At 40.2% G+C, this 14242-nt stretch overlaps 1 protein-coding gene across 3 annotated transcripts in view; it reads left to right on the top strand.

Moving 5' to 3' along the window:
• Positions 1-14242, top strand: part of LOC129762470 (serine/threonine-protein kinase tousled-like 2) — a 358161-nt gene that overhangs the window by 74177 nt on the left and 269742 nt on the right. Inside the window, exon 1 of one of the 3 annotated variants that reach the window (XM_055760752.1) lies at positions 292-908. The exons of the other annotated variants lie outside the window; for them this stretch is intronic. The gene's annotated coding sequence lies outside the window, so the exon portion shown is untranslated. Of the gene's footprint in view, positions 1-291; positions 909-14242 lie in introns of those variants that run through there. 3 annotated transcript variants of the gene reach the window in all.

Genomic DNA, 14242 nt, shown 5'->3' with positions numbered 1-14242 from the left:
TCCTTGTTTTGCGCCTTCGTCCCATCGATATGTATCTCGCGTGGCTCCTGGAGAGCGACAGGAGCGCATTATAGTGGTGCCGCTGCCCGTCATCATCTCAATCCGAAGTTCCAAAACAAGAAGCGTAAGGCAGGAAAAAAAACGGGAAAATAAACACGTACACCACACGAGGGAAACAAAAACGGACTGACGGACGGACGGACGAAAACGACGACGACGACGACGACGACGACGACGGAGACTACGAACCGCAGGAGAGTTTGGTGTTACAGCACACGGCCAACCAGTGTCAGTGTCAGTGAGAGTTGCCAGTTACCAACACACATGGTTCCGAAGCATCCCAGGGTGTTCCGTACTGCTGTGGTGCTGTGCTGTACACAAAAACGACGGCGACAAACGGCGGGTCCTCAACGGGTGAGAACGGAACGGGAGAAGTCAGGAAATTACCCGAGAAAGGCGACGTAGGATTTCCGTGGGAAGCAGATAATAGGAGAAAAACGACTGCGTTAACCATTAGAAGTAGTTAGTGAATTGGCCGCCAGGGGAGTGAACACCGGAAGTGTTAGTTGCCATTTTTTTGGTCGTCTTCTTCTCCCTGTTTCTTCGAGGGCGAACCTACCCGACTGCATTCCCGATTGTCAGTGGTCAGTGTTGTTGTCGTTTTATTGTTCCATTGTGGTGCAGAGGGAACCGTAGTTACAACAATAATATTATCGATAGAAAGTGTGACATTTACGCATTACCGCCACCGTCATCAAATGTCATACCTTTCTCGGCTAGATTTGTCTCGAACGACGAGAAACAATGGCTCCTCGTCGCTGTTGCTCGCAGCTAACAAGGCGACGTCGACGACGGCAACGACTGCAGCAGCAGGGACCGCAAGAAGACGGGAGAAAAATCAATGACGTGTAAGTTTTCAGATTGAAGATTGACTTTTTACTTTGTTAGGGGACTTTCCGCTGAGTTTTTTTTCGCCATTGCATTATGCGTTTTCGGTTTGGAAGTTTGTGTGTGAAGTCTCTATTTGTCTCATTCACTCGCGTTCTGTAATCACGGAAGATGACGACAGTGAGCAGATTTGCCCGTTGCGCTTTTGACTGGTCGATACCGAATCTGCTGAGGCAGTGCTCTTGTCTGAAAATTCACCAAGGAGCACTTCATCGTTTTATCGGGATTATAAAATATTGGAATAGTTTCATTCCGCCCAGAGAATACTCAACCGATGTGTTCGATAATTGTGTGACGTACTCATAAACTCACGTTTAGTCTCCGATAATCATGCATTTAGTAAATAAATATCTTCAAAATGAATCATCCAGAACAACAGAAACTCAATGAAATCAAAAACTATAACAAACTTAATTTTCAAAAACCTTCACCCAAAGGCGGACTTTCGGATTGGGATTCAATATTCTTTAAAGTAATATATTTTTATTTTATTTTATTTTGGAGTGAAGGAAAAGCCCATTTAAGTGTGGCTTATTCAAGCTTTATTCTTAAATGGGCATAAAACCTCCTCTTTTGAAGCATCAATAGATTATATAATCCTAATGATACAAATTACAGCTAACACCAATATGTCTTATATTTTAATTTGATAAAATTAATATAAAAGCGGTAAATTACACAACAGTAATTTTGGCGTAAGAGTATTCCTTATGTTCCTTTGTTCAGTTAGACCAGACAGCGGAGACAGTTGATATGATCCTTGCTGGGTTATTAACAGCACAACAGCCCGATGTTTCTGCAAGCAGAGCTTGTATGGATGGAGAGAGGCCAGGACTCCGATCGTGAATCGATCTCTATCAATGATGATTGTCGGGTGGACGTAGTTAGTCTATAATGCTATAACACAAAGATGGTCAATTAAGGGTTCCGAGGTTTGAACGAACGATTGACTTAGTAAGCGAACGCGCAACCAATGTGGCTACGAAGACCCCTATACACCACTAACTAAACTTATAAATTACTAGCTAACCCGGCAAACTTCGTCCCGCCCATTTACTTGATTAATTCTCGAGTAATGCAGAAATTTGTGTTTTATTTGTATGGCAGCCACCCCTAAGAGAGGGGGGAGGGGTATCTAACCACCATAGAAACATTCATTGCACCCTAAAGTTTCCATATGCCTAATTTGGTTTAATTTGCTTGATTAATTCTCGGGTAATGCAAAAATTTGTGTTTCATTTGTACGGCAGCCCCCTCTAAGAGAGGGAGAAGGAGTATCTTAACACCATAGAAACATTTATTGCATCCTAAAACCTCCCCATGCCAAATTTGGTTTCATTTGCTTGATTAATTCTCGAGTAATGCAGAAATTTGTGTTTCATTTGTATGGCAGCCCCCCCCTTTGAGTGGGGGAAGGACTGTCTAACCATCATAGAAACATTTATTGCACCCTAAAACTTTCACATGCCAACTTTGGTTTCGTTTGCTTGGTTAATTTCCGAGTAATGCAGAAATTTGTGTTTCATTTGTATGGCAGCCCTCCCTTAGAGAGGGGGGAGGGGTCTCAAAATATCACGAAAACCTTCCCCGGCCCCAAAAACCCCTACATACCAATTTTCATGTCGATCGGTTCAGTAGTTTCCGAGTCTATAAGAATCAGACAGACAGACAGACATCACTCCATTTATATATATGTAGTGCCATCTGAGATACCGTTGCAGCCCCTGTGTGACATCCGAAGTGCAACACTTTTTGTCGCACACGAAAGTGCTTTAGGTTCCATACGAATGCGAATCAATTTGTTCAAATTGAATATACAATTGTTCTGCCATACTATAACCCTTTTGATGGTCAGGACTATAGACGAGAATTCCATGATTGTTCCAATTTCTATATAAGAAGACAGCGTGTAGAAAATAAACCAGTTCTTTTTATCTCGAATATTTACGCGTGTTATTACAATCGATTTCCGATCCCACGAAAGTCTCAATTAAAATAATTGAAGCCACAATTGGTGACCCGAGTTCGCGCAAAATGTCATTGGACAAAAGGGAAGATGAGAACGACCAAGAGATTGGTAACATCGATTCCATTAGCTTGCCTCGTCTGAATCCGCCGATAATGACTGCATCGAACATAGAATCATACTTCTTATCATTGGAGTTCTGGTTCGCCGCATCTGGATTAGGGAATCAACACGACGCCAGAAAGTATAACATCGTGATGGCGCAGGTACCCCCGAATAAGCTCACGGAACTACGGTCCATAATAGACGCCACACCAGTCGCAGACAAGTATCCATACATCAAGAGAATGCTTACTGATCATTTCGCCGACAGTCAGCAGAAACGATTGCAGCGGGTACTTTCCGATATGCCTCTTGGTGATATGAAGCCCAGTCAGCTATATAGCGAGATGAGACGAGTAGCAGGAAATTCATTAAGTGAGCTTGTACTTTTGGACTTATGGGCCTCCAGACTTCCAGCTCACGCGCAGGCAGCAGTGATTGCTTCAAAAGGAGATCCATTAGGAAAAGCGAGCATCGCGGATGCCATCGTCGATTCCATGGGACTCCGTAGCATCAATTACACCCGAAGATGCTTGGAATGTCAACGCTCGAAAGTTGCTCGTCACACACAATCACCTTTTCGTCGGTACCCTACACCGGATGGTAGATTTTGTCACCTCAACGTCGACATTGTAGGTCCATTTCCACCAAGTAATAGAAACCGGTACTGTTTTACCATTATCGACAGATTTTCGCGCTGGCCGGAGGCAATACCAATTCCAGATATGACAGCCCCTACCATTGCTCAAGCACTAGTTTCTGGGTGGATATCACGTTTTGGTGTACCAACACACATCACCTCTGATCAAGGACGACAATTCCAATCATCGCTTTTTGCAGAGTTGGTTCGCACCTTTGGGATAAGTCATTTTCGAACAACACCATATCATCCGCAGTCCAATGGTATGATCGAGAGATGGCACAGAACATTGAAAGCCGCCATTCTTTGCCATGATCCCGACCGTTGGACCGATCACCTACCGATGATTCTTCTTGGCCTGCGTACAATCCATAAGGAGGACATTGGAACATCGCCTGCAGAAATGGTTTATGGGACAATACTTCGGATTCCGTCTGAATTTTTCTCTGACAATCTTCAAAACAGTACCAGCACAGATTTTGCGAACAATCTTCGAAACACAATGCGCAAGCTTCGTCCTCCTGATACAGCTTGGCACAAAAAAAGTGATGTATTCATTCACCCGAATCTCAGCACATGTAAGACGGTCTTCGTTCGTAACGATTCAATAAGGCCTTCGTTATCACCGCCATATGCCGGGCCATATCCAGTTTTGGAACGAAGCGACAAATACTACAAAATCAGGGTAAACGGCCGGGAGACTAATATTTCCATCGACAGATTGAAGCCTGCATATACAACAGAAGACCAACAACTATCTCAACCAACCACTTCGGCTACAACTACATCATCAGAGCAGCCAGTAACGATCACCCGATCTGGACGACACGTCAAGATTCCACAACGCTACAAATGATCGTTGCCTTCTCTTGGAGGGGGATACTGTAGTGCCATCTGAGATACCGTTGCAGCCCCTGTGTGACATCCGAAGTGCAACACTTTTTGTCGCACACGAAAGTGCTTTAGGTTCCATACGAATGCGAATCAATTTGTTCAAATTGAATATACAATTGTTCTGCCATACTATAACCCTTTTGATGGTCAGGACTATAGACGAGAATTCCATGATTGTTCCAATTTCTATATAAGAAGAGACCCAGCAAACTTTAAATCGTATAACTTTGCACATGATAAGTCACATATAATTTCGTATCAAATCACAATCGCATAAAATATCAATCAAGATATCGATCATATATATCTAAAATCGCATAAAATGCAAAAACACGATTTTCCATGTCATCGATGGATTGAGTGGTAACGTTGTCGTATCAAATCGCATATCAGTCCAAAAAGCATCGCATATCGTTATATACGGCTTTATATGCGTACAAAATATGGCATATACGTATATCGCCTCCACTTTTGTGTGTATATGCTAGTTATCTGCATCATATATCATACAAATGTGTCTTGGTTGTATGTATATCGCCTCCAATTATAGCTATTCATACGACTTAATGTTTGCTGGGGAGCGTGTATAAAATAAACCAGTTCTTTTTATCTCGAATATTTACGCGTGTTATTACAATCGATTTCCGATCCCACGAAAGTCTCAATTAAAATAATTGAAGCCACATATATATAGATAGATGTAAATAGTGATGTCCTCTGTGATACAAGAATCAAACCCAAAAACTTAACTCTTAAAAACAATTCGATCAAAGGAGTAAATGTAAGAATTTGTTAAAGTTTTCATTGAAAAATGTCAAATAAATTGAAAAAAAACACAGAATTTTTTTGACCAAAATGCATATTTTTGTTTTAAATTTTGATAAAATATAAAATAATTACCATCAAGGATATCCATGCATCTGAAGGATGACATTTTCTGTGCCTTTTTTCAATTTGTTGAAATCCTGTAATGAAAACTTGAAGAATTTCTTGCATTTCATATTCTGATCAACAATTTTTGGGTTTCATAGTTTTGAAGTTAATTTTTTTTCTTAATTTTTTTTTAAATCAAAAATAACTAAATAACTAAAAAAAACTATCAGACCTAAACAATTTTGGTCGGAGAATGAAATGCAGGAAATTATTTAAGTTATCACAATTAAAAAATGCGCTTAATTTTTGTTAATTAAAATTTATTTTCCGCAATATAAAAATGTATTGTAAATTTTCTTTCAGTACATGCTTTTTTAAATTTGATATTTTTTAATGAAAACTCGAACAAATTTCTACATTTCATTTTCCTTGTGGTTTGGGTTATTTTTTCTGGTTTTTGTGGTTTTTTTAAATATTTTTATATTGTCCAAAATTGTTATGATTTTTCTAGTTTTTTTTTATTTTCTAAATGTTATGTATCTAACTTTATCTGATTTTTTTGGGTGTTCCGATTTTTTTTGAATTTTTCTTTTTCAATACTTTTTCTCAATTTTTTCAGATTTTTTTTTATATTTTCTGATGTTTTTTTTGTTCTGATATTTTTATATTGTTTCGGGATTTTATATTCCTTTTCTAATTTTTTCTCAATTGTTCAAAACTTTTCTAGAGTTTTCTTAGTACAGGTCGGACTCGATTATTTGTATTTGTATTTCTTTGTATTTGCCAACAGATGATTTCCATCCCAATGACATTAGTACTTAAACTAACTTAAACTAACAACACAAATTTTAAAACTGACAACACCGTAAGCTAACAAAAAAATCGTCTAAATTCGCGCTTATTCGATTCTTGTGATACATTGAAATCAAACACAAAGTAACACTTATTGAAAACACGACACATACTCCGCACTGGTTCATGTAGGCCATAGTTCGTTCTAGCATGAGGTATGATGAAAAATGAGTGTGATCGTAGATGACGACGACGGGTGTTAATGTGCAGCCTACTGAGCAGTATAGGACAATCGATATTGCCCTGCAAAAGATTTGCAACGAAGCATGCTTTCGTTACCTTGCGTCTCGCGGCCAATTGTTCCAGGTTGATGAGCTTACACCGGCTTGTGTAGCTTGGCAAATTCAAAGGATCCCTCCAGCTGAGGTGACGAAGTGCAAACCTGATGAATTTCCTTTGAACAGATTCAATGCGTTGTGTTCCATTTTGGTAGTGCGGTGACCAAGCAATGGATGAGTATTCCAGGATAGGACGCACAATTGAACAATATAAGGCTTTTAGGCAGTAAACGTCCTTAAATTTTTTGGCAAAGCGAAAAAGAAACCCCAATTGCGAAGTGGCTTTAGATACAGCATATGTGACATGATCTTTGAAACTCATTTTAGCGTCGATCAGAATCTCCAAGTCCTTGACTATTGATTCGCGTTTGAGTTGTACGCCTGCCAATGTGTAGTCAAAGCAGAAGAGTGTGTGTTTACGCCCGAATGAAATAACGGAGCACTTCGACACGTTAAGCGACATACGGTTCGTTAGACACCATTCGGCAAAAGCTTCCAATTGTTGTTGCAGGAATAATGCGTCTCGCGGTTGCTGTATCACGTAGTAGAGCTTCAGGTCATCGGCATACGAGAGTTTCAGACATTTCATAGTGAAGTTGACATCGTTCATGTACAGCAGGAACAAAAATGGTCCTAGGTGACTGCCCTGCGGAACACCAGACCAAACCGGAAACGGTGATGAAACATGATCTCCAATTTTGACTGCCATGCTACGACCAGTGAGATACGATCGGATCCAGATGACCATTTGGTTACTCATTCCAAGTTTGTCAAATTTAGCTACTGCTATTCGATGATTCATCTTATCAAACGCTGCGGATAAGTCGGTGTAGATAGCGTCTACTTGTAGTCCATTCTCAATTTGATGTATCACGAACGAGGTGAAGCACGTCAAGTTAGTGGTCGTGGAACGCTTAGGCATAAATCCGTGTTGTTCCAATGAGATATACTGTGAACACCTTTGCATTAATGCCTGAAGCACGATCAGCTCAAACAACTTCGAGGTGGCACATAATGCAGCAATACCTCGATAGTTCGAAACGCTCCGTTTGCATCCTTTCTTATATACTGGAAAAACATACGACTCTTTCCAGCATCTCGGGAATACACCAGAAGATAAGGACAGATTGAACAGTGTCGCTAGAGGTGACGCAAGTGTGTCTACACAACCTTTCAAGACGAGTGATGGAATGCCGTCCGGACCACATCCTGTGGAGGTTTTCATGTTCTTAGTTGCTGCAATTACCATGTCGTCAGTGATAACAAAATCCAGCTCAGAAGCAAGAAGTCGAGGTACGTTTCTGGTAGAAGCAGCAACATCCTGCGGATCGATGTGTTCATTGACAAACACATTACTGAACTGAGAGCGAAACAGGTCAGCGATGTCGGTAGTCGTATCAGCTTCCAATAAACCGTTGGTCAACGTAGATGGTAGACCGGATTCCTTACGTTGGTCTTTGACGTAACGCCAAAATCCTTTAGGATTTACCTTAAGGCGTCTCTGCAGACGGTCTTGATAAGCACTGAAGAGACGATTATTGAGCTGTTTATACTCAGCATTCGTCTTTAGATATTTCGCTCTTGTTGAGTCCGTACGGTGCTTGCTGAACTGTCTTAAAGCAGACTGCTTCACTCTTTTAAGATACTTCAGGGCACTATTTGACCAGGCAGGCTTGGTATCCTCACGTTTCATCTTCAATGGAACAAACTGATCGATTGCATACAGCAGAATACTCGACATGATCGATGCAGCGAGGTTAGCGTCACAGCCTTGAAATACATATATCCACTCGATTTGTGCGAGGAAATTGTTCATCGCGGTAAAATCAGTTTTACTGAAATCGTACGAAACACTTTCAGAAGCATCGTGAAATTGTCGGAAAGGTTTCAAATTGAGATTCACCAGTATAGGAGGATGATGTCGCACTATTTTAACAAGTGGTGATGGTCCTTGCATGACTGTGCAGTGCTCACATAGTTCTTCGTTGACGAAGCACAGATCAAGTATGCGATCGTTTTCATTTTTGATTCCTATCATTTGCCTCAGTCCAGCGGTGCAATAGGAATCAAGCAGTTCTTGTGATGTCAAGCAGATCGAGGATTGAGAAGAAACCGGGTAGAGAAAACCATGCGAGTTATGCTGCCAAGAGATTGAGCTCAAGTTGAAGTCGCCCAGGATCATAATGTTGTCTCTCGGTTCTAGTTGTGAAACAACCCAATAGAGAGAGTCAAGATGTTGGTTGATCAAAGGTCCATCGTTTACCCTATCAGGAGGCATGTAAACTACGCACAAGTAAAGTGTAGCGTCCAAAGTGGTAATAGCGATCCACAGATGCTCTACCGTCGAGCAACTCGGAGGATTGAGCGTACGGGATTTGATCCTTGAGTGAACAGCCAACAATACACCACCTCCCGTGCGTTTGTTACTATTCAGCGACGAACGATCCTGCCTGTAGACGGAGTAAGAGTTGTCGAACAGCTGACTTGATGCAGTGTTTCCATTGAGCCAGGTTTCGGAAAAGACGTAAATGTCGTAGGAGCCATCACTCAGAGCCAATTGGTACTCTACGAGAGAGCTGTTGATACCACCAACGTTTTGGTAGTAAATTAAGATATCCGAGGAATCAGGACTGCCATTTCTCTGTTGTTGCTCATTCCTGTGGGGTGAGTAGACATCAGAACAAGGTTTGCCGTTCCTTATGGAGTACTTGCCATGGGAGGCAGATCGGAAGACCCCTTCGTCAACACTATACTCAGAGCCGGGACGACTTGAAGGACAAGAGCGAAGGTACGGTGGCTGTTCGAAGGTAGTTGGCACGACTGAGCAAGGTGATTCAGAGGCTTCCTTACTGCTTTGTGCTCTACGTCCCGGGTCGGATAACGGTGTTCCTTCGAGATGATGAGGCGACGATAAGTAGAAAGTTAGTTGCTATGTAGAGTAATCAACCATCTTGTTACGTCTGTCTCGCTGGCTGATGTAAACCGGGCATTCGCTACTCCAGGCAGAGTGCTCGACGTCAATATTTAGCTTTCGTTCTACTCGTATTTTTTCGCAGTTAGCGCATTTTTCTGTACGAGATTTACACTCTTTAACTTGATGGTTTCCACTGCATATAGGGCAAGTCACAATTTCTGCCTTGCAGTCGGCCATCTTGTGATTAAACCCACAACACTTGTAACACCGGAGTATTGACTTTTTTTTCACTCCGAATAATCGAGTCCTCCGGATAATTTGTTTTTTTTGCATGTATTTTTCGTTTTTTGAAAATAGAAGGAATTTGATTTTTGATTCATCCCCATAAAGTCTTTCTCACATGAAAAAACAAAAATTTATCCAGATTCTCTCAGGAGGCGATAGGCGATCATATTTGATGAATTTTTCATGATCATGGAATACGCAGTTTTATAATGGCAGTAGAATTAAATGTATGTTCCAAATTTCAGATCAATCATTCAACAGGAACGGGGTCAATTTTCTATTAATGTGGGACAATCCAACACACATTCAAACATACATAGAAACAGGTCAAGCTGAATGAAACCATTCAAAAAGTAATTAGTTGTTTGGGGACTGCGGCCATCTTGAAATTGGATTTTTCATTATCTGCTATGTTCTACTAGTCGAGAACTTTCTTTTGATACATTTTTGGGCATTTTTCATAAATAACTGTGTTCTACTAGTCAAGCCTTTTCATTTGATACCCATATTGATGGGGTTCTGAGAAAATAGGTAATCTGCCATTTTGTAGTGAATGTTTTCCAACATTTGAGATTCTATTTCGGATTGCATCAATCATCTCACCCCTCGGGGGAACCACACGAAAAATTGAGTAAGAAGGCACAGAAAAAATACCAATTTGCATACCTCCACAATCGCGACACGTCCAAATCGCGCCGGGCTGTTGCTATTGGGAGGTGATTTTCCGTTTTCATTCGGCTTCATTGCAATATTCTTTTTTTTTTTGGTTCTTTGCAACAACTTCTCATCGCCTGCCGAAAACGGGTACTCAGCGAAAGGAAGACGAGGAAAAAAGAACTTCAACAACGATACGAGGAAACCGAAACCATGCGCATGTCATTTGTACGATTTTCTATTTCTAAATTTCTTCCGCTAGACAAAACAACATACTTTGTCCCAAATGGCAGAATCAGCAATGGCCGCCATATTCCTGAGCTTTTTCCGCTCACTTTCTTAAAGTGCAATTCTCCAATTTGCAACAGAAATAATACTCCGTTCAAGAGTGCTCCTTCCCCCCGTTGCCGCCGCCCATTATGTGTGTGTATTTGTTTGCGTTTGTGTTCGGAGCAAAAGAGCGAAATCAATGCGATAGAAATTGATCAATTTTCATACTTATTTCAGTTAATTTAAGCTCTCTTATTAACGTGATTTCACGCCGCCCGAATGCCGTGAATCGTGTAAATATGATGAATCGCCTTATTTGTGTGTTGTGTTGGAAATAAATCCGATTGAGTAATGCGATAGCATCTCTCTCCTTTTACCCCTAACCGTTTCGCTGCAAGTGCTGTGTCGGCAATGATGTCAACCAAATTCAAATTTCATCAAGACCTTCGTTTTATCAAGAGATTCCGAAAAATTGCGCATAGCGAATTTTCATCAGCCATATTGGCAACCCTGCCCAACACCCCTTGGCTCAGACCGGTGGCAACGGGCGGCTCAATAAAAACGAGTTTGGTCTGTCGTGTGACGTGCCGCATCGTGTGAGAGTACGAGGGCGGCAGGGTCGTACAACAAAAAACAACAACAGAAAAAGAGACTAAATAATCGTAAAATGCAACCGCAACCTTGCCAAGCACGTCAACGTCTAGTCAATGATGGGAATATGCACGGCGTGAGAGATTTGTTGTGCTTACCGTGAGATTCTCGCTCTCTTTCTCACCGTATTCGGTGAGCTACGAACTCATTCTCTCGTGATGAAAAACCAACACAATTTTCTTTGTTGGGAAACTCAATGCAGAAACTACCTCAACAATTTTCACTCAGCCTGAGATACCACAGTATTGTGCGGAGAAAGTGAGTGCTCCTGCGAGAGCACGAGAGCAAACGAAGTTAGAGACGAATGAGAGAGAGAGAGAGCAGCGTAAGTATGAGCAATGATTAGTGGTGCGGTGGATAGAATGAATCGCCTTTATCATTGTTGCCGCCGTCGTCACTCCCTCTGAAGTTCTTTGCGGCAATGTACGTCACATGTTTTATTAAGCGTTTAACACTGTCTGGGTCGAGCTCGTTCGTCGATCTTTCGCTTCGGTTCGGTCGCCCGTTCCGAAAGGTTAAGGAGCAGGCTGCACTGGAGGAAATGTGTTGATAATTTCTGATTTTCTGAATTTTTTGAAGAGCACTATTCAATTACTATTTTCGGTATCTAATTATGGATTAAAATGGATTGATAGATAGATACACTGACAGATTTACGTTTAGTAAAAAAAAAATCATGCCATGGCGTACACGATTCCAATTCTTCTAGTTATCTGAAACAAAAAAAAATTCGAACAGGTTCTGAATCAGTAAATATGCCGCTATCGCATGAACCTCGAACAAGTCAAAAACATGTTTTTTGACAAAAATTGTGCAAAAACAAGTTTCGAAAAAAAAACGCGTTCTAAGTCAAGTGTTATGGCCGTACTAGACCGTTTGGTTTTTGAAAAAGCCTTTGCCTTTTGGATGTCTGAACTTCAGAAATATGAAGAATTTTTTATTTTATTTTTTTTCGAATTTCTAGGCTGAATATTGCCTTAAACTTAATCAATGATGATGTTGTTCTCTTATGCCAACATACATATTTATTTCAGAGCTCTCATTCCCATTAGAATCCTTTTTCATTTTTGGTATGGGATTTTGAAATTTTTGGTGCGAAATTCATATAAGTGCAGTTTTAATCTCAACAACAAATCCACCTGTGTTACAAACATCGTGATTATCTGTGGTGCGTCTTTCAAGCACAATGTCGAAAAGATTGTTTTGGGATGGAACGGAGCGGACATTGCTCCTCGAGTTAAAGCATGTCGGGTTAAACAATCGAGAACTGTGGCATCAGGAAGAAGAATAAAGGAAAATCTAAAATATCGAACCAGGATTGGAATCACATCATACAGGTGTTTTTCTCAAGTTCATCAAGCCAAAAATTCAAATCTCACTCCGAAGCAAATTCGAACCAGATTAGAGTTCGCCATACAACTCATAGATTGGAGGGCGAAATGGGAGTATATGGTGTTTGCCGTCGAGAAAAAGATCAACCTCGATGCATCCCTAGGTATAATCGACCAGAAATTTTTGACCGGATTTTATTCATTTAGAAAGAAAATATAGGAGTGCGTTACTTCACCTGAAAATCCCTTTTGTTAGCGCAACCATCGAATGGACTGACAACTGTTATCAGGATCTAATTGTAAAACATATGGGAATTCAATTTGCCGAGTTTCCCGAACATTTTCCGATTTTTCTCTCCATAACATTGATTTACGGACAAAAACGAATAAAACAAAATAAAGACGGCTCAAATCGGACGATTCATTTCTCGGGTTTCGCGCTTAGTGACACATTTGGCGATCCATTTTTATTTATATAGATGAAGCTGACGAACAATATAGTAATGACATTTACGGAGGACAAAATGGATGACAATTTTTCAGATTTTCCAAGGAGAACATCCAGGGTACGGAGTGACCAGCTCATAGCCCCGACCGAAGTCTCGTTGAAATTTTTCGGAGAATTGTCGCGAGACGTGTCTTCAGTGACGAGCAGCGATTTGAATCAGTTCGTGGGATGCGAACATGCGTAAGGGACGAGTGGAACAAAATTCCACAAACGATTCTGGATATTTTGATTGATTCAATGGTGGACTATTTTTTCAACTATTCTGTACAATGATAAACTTACAAAATACTAACTCTTACTGTTTCTTTATTTAAATCGTTACATCGATAACAGTACATGTAGTACGATTATAAGAATTTCTTCCCATAAAGTGCTTTCGTTATCAACATAACTATTAAGAATTTGATTGGGACGTCTTTTGATAAAAAAAAGGATTATATTATATATCTACTTTAAATTGAATTCCAGCTGTTGCTGAAAACAAAAAAAGGTTTTTATGACTATAGAAATTCGTCGCACTGCATCCTGGTCGTTGTGATACTACATTTATCGTAGAACTAAGTTCAGAAAAAAAATATATAGGGAGAATAGGAGAATAGGGAGAAGCGTCTCATGCATTTCTTAAAAGAATTTAAGAAAAAAAAATTGTATCAATCGATTAGAAATATTTCAAATGTTTTTCGAAGCTAACTGTTGAAAAATTTTCAACCATTATTTGAACGAAAAACCTCCGTTTGGAATAACTCATATAAATAAATAAAAAAAAAACAAATATTGAATTGTATGAATTTGAATGGAATGATTATTTTAATGAAATAATTCCAAAAAATAGAAGAATGTCCACGCTTTTCCACAGTGGGAAAGGGGATAATTAAAATCGTGCTTTTAGAGCACGATTAACTAAAATAATTAAAATCTCGAATGTGGAGATCTAAAACGGGAAATTGAAAATATTTCCTACAGTGAATTTAAGATTTTTGCAAAGACTAGTGCTTAGCGGGTAGCAAATAATATACTACTGAGAAACCTCCATTCACACATTCAACCAATTTACACAATCAATAACGAATCATAAT

The sequence above is a fragment of the Toxorhynchites rutilus genome, chromosome 1, assembly GCF_029784135.1.
Source record: "Toxorhynchites rutilus septentrionalis strain SRP chromosome 1, ASM2978413v1, whole genome shotgun sequence".
Classification (NCBI taxonomy): Eukaryota; Metazoa; Arthropoda; class Insecta; order Diptera; family Culicidae; genus Toxorhynchites; species Toxorhynchites rutilus.
The sequence above is the reverse complement of the archived record's forward strand: the minus strand, read 5'-3'. Positions and strand labels throughout refer to the sequence as shown.